This window comes from Schistocerca gregaria, unplaced genomic scaffold, assembly GCF_023897955.1.
Source record: "Schistocerca gregaria isolate iqSchGreg1 unplaced genomic scaffold, iqSchGreg1.2 ptg000001l___fragment_3, whole genome shotgun sequence".
Classification (NCBI taxonomy): Eukaryota; Metazoa; Arthropoda; class Insecta; order Orthoptera; family Acrididae; genus Schistocerca; species Schistocerca gregaria.
The window spans coordinates 7,664,875-7,676,354 of NW_026061699.1; the positions used below are offsets into that span (position 1 = coordinate 7,664,875).

Consider the following 11,480-nt stretch of genomic DNA (forward strand, 5'->3'; position numbering starts at 1 on the left):
ATGCTTTTGCACTGATTTGTTCACCGATCTGTTTAGCCTTTTCGCGCAGAACCGGTGCAATCAGTTCGGCATCCTGGCGGGCAACTCTCCGTTTTTTAGTTTTTGTGGGAGATGCACACTTTTGTGGGCTTTTATCATCACCTGCTTGAGATTCCCCCCGTGGAGTAGCATCGGCCGGTGGAGACGCAGCCGTTTGCAACGCAGATGCCCGTTCTTCGGTGACTACGATAGACGTCGATATTTCTGCTGGTTTAGGTTGACTCTGATCAGGCGTTTCAGCAGTCTCTATTCGTCTCACAGTCGCAGGCAGTTAAGTGGTTTCACTAACTTCTGGGACCGTGGGTGTAGCCGAAAGCCCACGCGCCACGGCCACATACGTTACAGACAGTGTTGTCATTGAGGGGGCGTGGCAGCCCCGCCGATAGGCAGCTGCGCCACTCGCCTCTGCATGCATTCGGCTTGCACGTGACCTGTCGAGTTGCATGCTGCACATGTTCGAGGCTGGTCATCGTACATTACTATCGCACGATACCCGCAAACGTGAACATAAGACGGGATGTGCTTCTGCAGCTCGATTCTTAATTGCCGCACCCCGTTAAGAACTGGGAATTTATGTGCACTAGACCAGCGTTCCGCAATATTGCTTATGATTTTACCGTAAAGACAAAGCACTGCGTTTATCTGTTCACTGGTTATTTTATATGGAAGTTCAAAAATTCGAACAGTCAGTATTCCTAGGCCGGCATGCGAAACAACAACTTCTCCCACATTTCCATCGCTATGTTTAAACGTTAGGATACCACCACAAGATGCAACAATTTTCTCGCACATGTCGGATCTCGCTAATTTAACGAAAACGGTGCTACTGACAATCGAAAGATGTCCTGGTGACTGACACAGACGTAGGCAAAGTTTAAAGTTGCTATTTCCATTACATCACGTTAATCAGAAAAACGGTAATTTACATCTGCAGCGGAACAAAATTCCGTTCCGCCCAGCGTGGGGCTCCAACCCACGACCCTGAAATTAAGAGTCTCATGCTGTACCGACTGAGCTAGCCGGGCTGCCTCGGTGAATACCTAGCGGGTAGCACGTCACACAGTACTCGTTTGGGTTGGGTGGTCCCATACAGAATCTCTCCATGCTGCCTAATGTCTTCCTAACGTCACACTCGTCACGTACTTCACTTTTATTTCATAATCATTTCTGAGAGGTAAAGGAATTGCATGACAACCTGCAGAGCTAGTGGCGTCAAAATTAACACTCATACTTGATGTGACTCAAAAGCCGAACGAGTTACTTTCCGACGTTGTTTTAGATGTGCAAGTGCCAGCCAAAACTCGCAGTGACGGCACTCTGCCGACCATTTCGCTAGTTAACACCGGACTTGTTGTGTGTGTTTCAAGCTCAAGAGCATCTCCAAGCAGAAAATGGTCAACAGCAACATTCAGACGGTTTCGTACTGCTGAATTGCTACATTAAAACGGTATGTATCTTTTTCAGAACTGGAAAAACACGACCGTGACAGCATTCGAACCTGTAATCTTCAGATCCGAAGTCCGACGCCTTATCCATTAGGCCACACGGTCCCTGACGACCAAGTATAACTTGTATACGACTCATCTCGAAACGCTCACACCCCTGAGAATTTGTGTTTTCGTTCTACACAGCTGCTACCCCTTGCTCTTTCCCACCCATTCGTTACATTTAACCTCTTACGAGACCGACCAACTATAGACTGGGAAACAAGAACACAAACTTTGTGCATTCGGAATCGAAGGCAGGGCGTCCCTCGCCGCATTTGCTACGATGGCCATTTGCTACTTCTGCAGATGCGGCGGCGGCGACGACGATGACGACGACGACGACGACGACGACGACGACGACGACCGCGAGAAGCTCTGAGATATGTGAGAAATGCATCTATAAAATGTAATTCAGACTGCCTCGTCCCACCTTATGCTGTACCGCTTTGGCAAATGCTTTATCTGCGCCATTCGCCTTAATCACATCTTAATAAAACGCGTTTCGCTAACTGTTCGTCATCACAGATACTGTTTGCTATACGGCCACGTCGCGCAACTGATTTCCAAAATTCGTCTTCCTCCTGTGAGGATGGAACTCACGACCCTGGTTTACTAGACCAGTGCTCTACCACTTTTTTCTTTTTTTTTTTTTTTTGTATTCGCCTTAATCACGTCTGAGAGTAATTCTTAATAAAACGCCTGTCGCTAATTGTTCGTCATCACAGATACTGTTTGCTATACGGCCACGATGGGCAACTGATTTCCAAAATTCGTCTTCCTCCTGTGAGGATGGAACCCACGACCCCTGGTTTACTAGACCAGTGCTCTACCACTTTTTTTTTAATACTGGGTGAGAGCCAGGTATCCTAGCCACTTTTTTTTTATTGACCCCTGGTTTACAAGACCAGTGCTCTGCCCCGTTTTTTCTTTTTTTTACCATTATTTTGTGTCGTTTTCGTCTGCCATTGTTTGAAAGTTAGGGGTGACAATCAGATTCAGGCCTACGGAAACAAAGCGGGCAGGGGTCGAAACCCGAGGCCTGGCCACGATGATTCCACCGTCCTCTTTCCGAATGGCACCTGTACAACGGCGTCGTAATTTCCCCTACTGTCTTGGTTCTTGGTCTTACGTTTGTTTCTCTTGTTCGCCCTAAAGGTCCACGTAAACTTCAGTCCAGGTGTAGAGAAGAATTTTACATAAAGGCGGCAAAACCAGCTACAGTGTAAAAGAAATCGGCTCACACAGGTGACCTTAGCCAACACCCTCCCTTTCAAATGTCAGGCTAAGCATATTTGCAAAATCTTTAAGGAGTCCTGGCAAGCGCAATCGGTTCCAGTAAGCAGTAACGATGTACTGCCGAAACGTTAGGTGTTCATCCTCTTCATGACAACTATTGACAAAATGTACGAAGTGTCCAAGCAACCACATAACGGTATTGAGCTTCGTTCGCGGATAAAAGGACGAATCGGGCCGTACGATGATGTCAATGGTATAAGCGGTTTCGGCAGTCCTAGTGACAAAAGCCAGTTGTTTCCTGAGCCAAAGCCAATTAGCAAGGTGCCCACTGCAGGTGAATCGATGCCTAAGTGTGTCCAGGAGACCACACCGAGTGCAGTTGTCCGTGTCAGAAAGACCAATACGGTGCAGTCGTACGTTGGTGGGGACCAAATTATTAATTACCCTATACCATGTGGACGCCACAGCCATTGAGTGGATCGGCAGACTAACATTCTTCCAGACGTTCCTCCAGGACACTGATGGAGACGCCAGTTCGATTGGATTGGGACCGGCCAGCCCCTCACAACGGGCAATCAAGCTCTTGGTCGTTGGCACCGGTCGTCGCAAGAAGACGTCACCGAGGTAACTAACCGCAATATAAAATTCCCGGACGTGTTTCAACTTAAAATTGAGGCGACCGACGTCGACAGGTGGAGCAAGGCTCTTCGGACGCAGAACAGTAAAAATTCTGGATGTAATTGAAGTCACTTCTTGCGTAACAATGAGAGTCGTACGGCGGACGTACAAGGCAGATGCCTTGCGAGTAATGTCAGTGAGGCCCAAGCCTCCGGAGATACGCGGTTTCGTCATAACCTCGTAACGCAACTTGAATAGATGACCCTTCCATATAAACCTGCTAGACAATTGGCGCAACCTTTTCGCCACCATTATGGGAAGTGGGATCAGCTGAGCAACATAATAGGCTTTACATAACACGTACGTGTCTAAAATTCTGACTTTTTGCAAAATGGCCGCAGAGCGCTGCTCATGGACCATCAGAGCCCCCTGTATCTTCTCGGTGACAGATTTCCAATTAAGAGCCGCCATTTTTATGGGACACCGATCAATGCTAATCCCCAATGAGGTATGGCGATCGACAAAAGTGGCCCAAGGGACATCAGCATCGCGAAACCCTCGAATATTAAGGAACTTACATTTACCCTGATTGAGACGCGCTCCAGAGACAACAGTATGCATCAACTGCCCCTTTCAACAATGTGATATCATCACGTTGACGGAGGAGAACAACGACATCGTCCGCGTACGCCTTAACAGTGAGCTTCCCACCAGAGAGGGTCATACCCTGAAGCTTGAAAGCAAGAGTCCGAAGCAGCGGTTCCAGGGACAATATGAATAGAGACATAGAGAGCGGAATACCCTGAGGTACCCCTCGGCGGATAGCAATGGGCGGCGTCAGCTGCCCATTGACTGACACCCGAGCAGTTATTCCCCTATACAAATTACCAAGAACACCACGTGATGAAGCGTTAAAACCTATTGTATCTAAAACACGATTTAAAAACACATGACTGACGTGATCAAAAGCCTTGTAAAAATCGAGGAAAGCAAAGGCACAATGAACGTTTGTAACCGCCGCAACCGAGACAACATCCCGATATTCGGCTACTGGGGTCAGAATAGATCTACCAGGAAAACAACATTGATGTGCACCAATCACACCCCGAAGCAGAGAAGACAATCGACTATTGAGCGCTCTAGCAGCTGTCTTGTAATCAAAGTTCAGCAATGTGAGCGGACGAAGATTGGCAGCAGATAAACGACCAGTGGACTCCGGAATTAAAACAATTTTCCCTACTTTAAAATCGGCTGGCACATCCATCCCCCTGACAATCTCATTTAAAATCTGCGTAAAAGTGCCACCCAAAAGAGGCCAAAAACGGAGATAAAATTCTTTAGGCAGGCCGTCTGGACCCGGCGATTTACCGGACGGAGAGCGAGGAATAAAATAGAAAACATCATCTACCTGGAACTCCCGGAGAAAGTCGCCGTTCGCGTCAGGCGTGATCGTCGCAGGAAGATCCTCAAGGACATCATCAGAAAGTGACGCACCAGAATCATCGGCAGAATAGAGACTAGCGTAATACTGATGAAGAGCATGCGTCATATCCTCCTGTGCAATAAGCTGTCGTCCATCATCCACCATAAGAGAAGAGATGAAGGTGCGACGACGTCGAGTCTGATGCCGCAGCAGGTGGTACAAAGAAGTCAGTTCACCTTCAACAAGAGAGTGAGATTTCGACTTTACTCGAAGACCATCCAACTGTCGTCGTTTGAGGGTCAAGAGCTTGGCTTTAATACGACGAACATCATGGATCCGCAGAGGAGAAGGACCCGCAGCGTCATACAGTTCACGCAGGACAGAGTAGTAAAATTCATACGTGTACTTAAAATCACGCGCCCTTGCGGCACAGTAAAAAATCAAAGTCTGACGAATCTTGGGCTTGGCAAAAGCAGTCCACCAAACGAGCAAGGAGGGGTAACGCGACGGAGCGAAGACATCGCTCCCACATGGCACTTACAACTTCATCAATGGCACTGTCGGCAAGGTGGGAAACATTTAACATCCACTGGGAACGATAAAGTTTTGCTGGTTGGTGACGAAGATTTACAGTTGCAGTAAAAGCACAATGGTCAGAAAAACTAGTAGGAATAACATCGACAGAAAGAATGTTATCACATAAAAAATCAGAGAAGTAGAATCTGTCGAGTCTACTGCATGAGGACGCGGTAAAATACGTAAATTTCACCAGGGTTGGATATTTGTGTTCCCAAACATCACGCAGGTGCATCGTACGAACCAAGTCATGTAAATCTCGGCAATAATTAAAATTGGGGGACTGGTCTTCAGGGCGTAAAACACAATTAAAATCGCCTCCGAGCAGGAGACTCCGAGGACTCTTGCGCAAAAGATAAATAAGCTCTTCCTTATAAAAGCGCGATCGAGCCACAGTGCGACCCGAACCAGAGGGGGCATACAAAACAACTAGGTGGAGATCAAAAAGACGACAACCAATCCCACGGCCAGAGTCAAGGAATTCAATGTCAGTAATAGGAATACCTTCTCGAAAGAAAAGAGCAGTTCCTGTTGAATTCTCCGGTGCGACATTAAAAACAGTTTGAAATCCAGGTAGAGAGAGATCAGAAAACAATACTTCCTGCAAAAATACTACGTCCGCACAGGAGTCGTAAAGAAACTGCCGCAAAGAGGCAATGCGAACGTCGGACTCAATACGGTTAACATTTAAGGTAAGAAAGGTGTATGCCTGAACCATGGAGAGAAAAGCGAGGGAAGAAATCACCTACACCGACGCATCAACATCACAGTCCATAGCAGGGGAGACGGAGACATCCGAGGGAGGGGGACTGCTACCCCCTTCCGCGGATCCCTTACGTTTCGGTTTTTTTACGAACAGCATTGACGTTCGGCTGAACGCGCAACTTGCGTCGGCTGACGGGCAAGGAAGCGGCAGCCGCCGATGACGTAGGAGGGTCAAGTTCTGTATCTGACAACACCCGCGCCGGTCCACAGTCAGGGTCCGGGGTCGCGGGGGAAACATCCGACGAAACGGACTGGTCTACACCAGTATTAGCTTCCGGCAAACATGGACTACACGGAGGCGAAACGTGAGCAGGAAGCTCAGAAACTGCTAAGTTGGAAGGAAGCGGAGCAGCTCCGCTGGCAGAGGTGTGGGGCAGCGAAGCAGGAAGTTGTTGCGACTCAACTTGTTGTGACAACGAAGTCGGTTCGGAAGGCGGCGCCAACAGGCCCGACCGACGAGCCGACTCGAGAGAAGCCGTGTCGGAAGCCGGAGGGGCGTCAGCAGCCGCTACCGGAACAGCTACTTCAGGGGAACAGGGAGCATCTACACTACTCTGTGGCTCGGAGGATGTCGGTCTCTCGGATTGGGGCATCTCGGGGAGATCCTCATCCGTACTATTTCCATCTTGTGCGCGACGCTGTTTATTATCCAAAAGCGGCACACCCACCTGAGGAACCGACGGAACAACATCAGATTTGGCACGTAAAGGAGGAAATTCTGTGTCAGGGGCGTGCAAAACCTGCGACTGGGCGCTACTACCACTGGACTGTTCGACACCAAGAGCAAAACCACCTGCAACGAGGTCAGCGACCGTTAACTTGCGACGCTGTTCGAGAGAATTTTTTAACACAAAAACCCTCCGCGGACAGTCGGTACGCACGTGGCCACTCTCATTACACAAGAAACAGGTGCCAACCTGACCACTATATGTTACATGGACACGATATCCACCGATCTGCAGGTGCGAGGGAATATTCTGCTTCACGTGCATTTCGACGGAACGAATACCACTGCAACACTGCAGACGATGTTGGCTGGACCAGCGTTCAAGGCGAATACTCTTAACATCACCATACTTGAGTAAACCCTCCTTAAGATACACATTATCCACCTCCGGCGGAAAGTTGTAAACACGAACACTGGTGTACGTAATGGAAGCATTTGAAAGCAGTACGGTACTGACAGAATCATCCCGATGCCGAAAGAGAACCTGATGACCAAATTTGGAAATAAATTTATCAACCTGAAGGGGGTCCATAAATTTAACGAAGAAAACATAGAGTTCTGTATCACAATATGCAGTGTGCACCTGATCCGAATTAATGCCAAAGGTATCTACTAACCAATCATGAATCTCAAGGGAACTAGGTTGCACATGGCGGGTGGACTTGTCGAAAGCAAAACTAACTGTAGCCTGACGAGGAATAACCTGAGACGACATTTTCAAAAACTACGCGGTCTAAACCGCTAAACAAAAACACTGAAATACACACAGAAAGTAACACAAGGAACGAAACAGCGACGGAGAAAAATTTACAGAAGGTACAACACTACACGTAAACAAACGATATCCCACTATACGTAACGCTACGGCGGAGCGGAAGACTAGGCACGTCCACACTGCACGGCGTCTGAAGCGGAACAGACCACTGAGCTAAAGAGGCGCGGCCTAGCAGTACTCTTGCGTACTTCGGCCTTACGGTCGCCTGCATCATCAGACTTCAGCTGACAGCACTTCATATTAGCTTCTAATATTTGCAGCTATGGCGACCCATTACTGCTTGGCTACACATCTGACACGTAATCGATGTGCTCTTCAAACAACATCACTTGCATTTCAGAACATGTCTTTCACACATGTCTACAAAATCACCTTCACCTTCAAATACAGTTTCCTTGCGACTGACAGAGACGTAGGCAAAGTTTAAAGTTGCTATTTACATTACATCACGTTAATCAGAAAATCGGTAATTTACATCTGCAGCAGAACAAAATTCCGTTCCGCCCAGCGTGGGGCTCGAACCAACAACCCTTGGATTAAGAGTCTCACGCTCTACCGACTGAGCTAGCCAGATGCCTCGGTTAATATCTGCCAGGTAGCACGTCACACAGTAATTGTTTGCGTTGGGTGGTCCCATACAGAATCTCTCAATGCTGCCTAATGTTTTCCTAACGTCACGCTCGTCACGTACTTCACTTTTATTTCCTAATCATTTCTGAGAGGTAAAGGAATTGCATGACAACATGCTGAGCTAGTGGCGTCAAAATTAACACACATACTTGATGTGACTCAAAAGCCGAACGAGTTACTTTCCGACGTTGTTTTAGATTTGCAAGCGCCAGTCAAAACTCGCGGTGACGGCACTGTGCCGCCCCTTTCGCTAGTTAACACCGTTCTTGTTGTGTGCGTTTCAAGCTCAAGTGCAACTCCAAGCAAAAAATGCTCAACAGCAACATTCAGACGGTATCGTACTGCTCAATTGCTACATTAAAACGGTATGTTTCTTTTTCAGAACTGGAAAAACCCGAGAGTGACAGCATTCGAACCTGTAATCTTCAGATCCGAAGTCCGACGCCTGATCCCTTAGCACACACGGTCACTGACGACCAACTATAACCTGTATACGACTCATCTCGAAACGCTCACACCCCTGCGAATTCAATTTTCGTTCTACACAGCCGCTGCCCCTTGGTCTTTCCCACCCATTCGTTACATTCAACCTCTTACGAGACCGACCAAATATAGACTGGGAAACAAGACCACAAACTTTGTGCATTCGGAATCGAAGGCAGGGCGTCCCTCGCCGCATTTGCTACGATGGCCATTTGCTACTTCTGCAGAAGCGGCGGCGGCGGCGACGACGACGACGACGACGACGACGACGACCGCCAGAGGCTCTGAGATATGTGAGAAATACATCTATAAAATGTAATTCAGACTTCCTCGTCCCACCTTATGCTGTACCGCTTTAGCAAATGCTTTATCTGCGCCATTCGCCTTAATCACATCTGAGAGTAATTTTTAATAAAACGCCTGTCGCTAATTGTTCGTCATCACAGATACTGTTTGCTATACGGCCACAACGCGAAACTGATTTCCAAAACTCGTCTTCCTCCTCTGAGGATGGAACTTACCACCCCTGGTTTACTACACCAGTTCTCTACCACTGAGCTAAAGAGGAGCGGCCTAGCTGTACTCTTGCGTACTTCGGCCTTACGCTCGCCTGCATCATCAGACTTCAGCTGACAACACTTCATATTAGCTTCTAATATTTGCAGCTATGGCGACCCATTACTGCTTGGCTACACATCTGACACTTTACCGATGTGCTCTCCAAACAACAACACTTGCATTTCAGAACATGTCTTTCACACATGTCTACAAAATCACCTTCACCTTCAAATACAGTTTCCTTGCGACTGACAGAGACGTAGGCAAAGTTTAAAGTTGCTATTTACATTATATCACGTTAATCAGAAAACGGTAATTTACATCTGCAGCGGAACAAAATTCCGTTCCGCCCAGCGTGGGTCTCGAACCCACAACACTGGGATTAAGAGTCTCACGCTCTACCGACTTAGCTAGCCGGCTGCCTCGGTTAATACCTGCCAGGTAGCAGGCCACACAGTACTCGTTTGGGTTGGGTGGTCCCATACAGATTCTCTCCATGCTGCCTAATGTTTTCCTAACGTCACACTCGTCACGTACTTAACTTTTATTTCATAATGATTTCTGAGAGGTAAACTAATTGCATGACAACATGCAGAGCTAGTGGCGTCAAAATTAACACACACACTTGATGTGACTCAAAAGCCGAACGATTTACTTTCCGCCGTTGTTTTAGATGTGCAAGTGCCAGTCAAAACTCGCGGTGATGGCACCCTGCCGACCATTTCGCTAGTTAACACCGGTCTTGTTGTGTGTGTTTCAAGCTCAAGAGCAACTCCAAGCAAAAAATGGTCAACAGCAACATTCAGACGGTTTCTTACTGCTCAATTGCTACATTAAAACGGTATGTTTCTTTTTCAGAACTGGAAAAACACGAGCGTGACAGCATTCGAACCTGTAATCTTCAGATCCGAAGTCCGACGCCTTATCCATTAGGCCACACTGTCACTGACGACCAACTATAACTTGTATACGACTCATCTCGTAACGCTCACACCCTGAGGAATTGTGTTTTCGTTCTGCACAGCCGCTGCCCCTTGCTCTTTCCCACCAATTCGTTACATTCAACCTCTTACGAGACCGACCAGATATAGACTGGGAAACAAGACCACACACTTTGTGCATTCGGAATCGAAGGCAGGGCGTCCCTCGCCGCATTTGCTACGATGGCCATTTGTTACTTCTGCAGACGCGGCGGAGACGACGACGACGACGACGACCGCGAGAGGCTCTGAGATATGTGAGAAATACATCTATAAGATGTAATTCTGATTGCCTCGTCCCACCTTATGCTTTACCGCTTTGGCAAATGCTTTATCTAAAGCATAAGGTGGGACGAGGCAGTCAGAATTACATTTTATGCTTTACCGCATTGCCAAATGCTTTATCTGTCTGACGTGGATCTGTCTGGCGTGGGACCTGTCGTTTCGCGGTGCGTTTTTTTTTTTGGCGTGGGCCAGTCCTCGCCGGCGCCCCGTAAGGCACAGAGGTTCGCACTGGGGCGTATCGCTTCCAGTCGGACGTGCCCACAGGGGAAGTGATGCGTCATATATAGCCTCTCCTTCTCAAGTTGCTCTTTCCGCCTTCAAGTGGTGCCGGACGTTAAGCTTGGCATTTCTCGGGCTTGCTGGGGTGTGCCTTGAGACAAAAGGAAGAGCTGCCACCCAACCCGATGCGAAAGCGAAGGGTGCGTGGCACAGGGGAGCTGTGTCGAGAGACGAACATCTGTCCCTTTAGTTCGCAGGGCCCAGACCAGCAGGAGCTCTGCATGCCGGCGACTTCGTTCGTCGGCGTGGGATCGCGGCGCGAGTCGGCAAGGGCGCTTCGCCGCGCCCCTGGGTAACCGGGGCGTGTTCTGCCAAACCCAGGAGATGGTGACACCGCCTGGGCTCGGTTAACTGGGTCCAGACCGCCGAACGTCTGGGGGACCGGCCCGCCACCTGAGTAGGAGTGGGTCCTTGGCCGAAAGGTGGAAACTCGTGCTAGTAGGCAGCGAAGGGCGAGAGGTGCATCCGCCTCTCCAGAGTGCGGGGTGCAGTTGCCGAGGAGCGTCGCGTGGAATCGCCGATGACGGAGCCATCGATGGGGACCAGTGCGCTGGCAACGGCGCGCTGAACCCGGCAGTTCGAGAGGGCCCTTGACCTTGGGGCGAGGTCGGTGGGCGAG

The 11,480-nt window shown here is 48.8% G+C and overlaps 2 non-coding genes across 2 annotated transcripts; both read right to left on the reverse strand.

The window, feature by feature from the left end:
* Positions 1-991: 991 nt before the first annotated feature.
* On the reverse strand, positions 992-1,064 carry Trnak-cuu (transfer RNA lysine (anticodon CUU)). Its single transcript has one exon. It is a non-coding gene; the product is annotated as a tRNA-Lys (tRNA).
* A 452-nt stretch (positions 1,065-1,516) lies between these two features.
* Trnar-ucg (transfer RNA arginine (anticodon UCG)) lies at positions 1,517-1,589 on the reverse strand. Its single transcript has one exon. It is a non-coding gene; the product is annotated as a tRNA-Arg (tRNA).
* Positions 1,590-11,480: the final 9,891 nt, after the last annotated feature.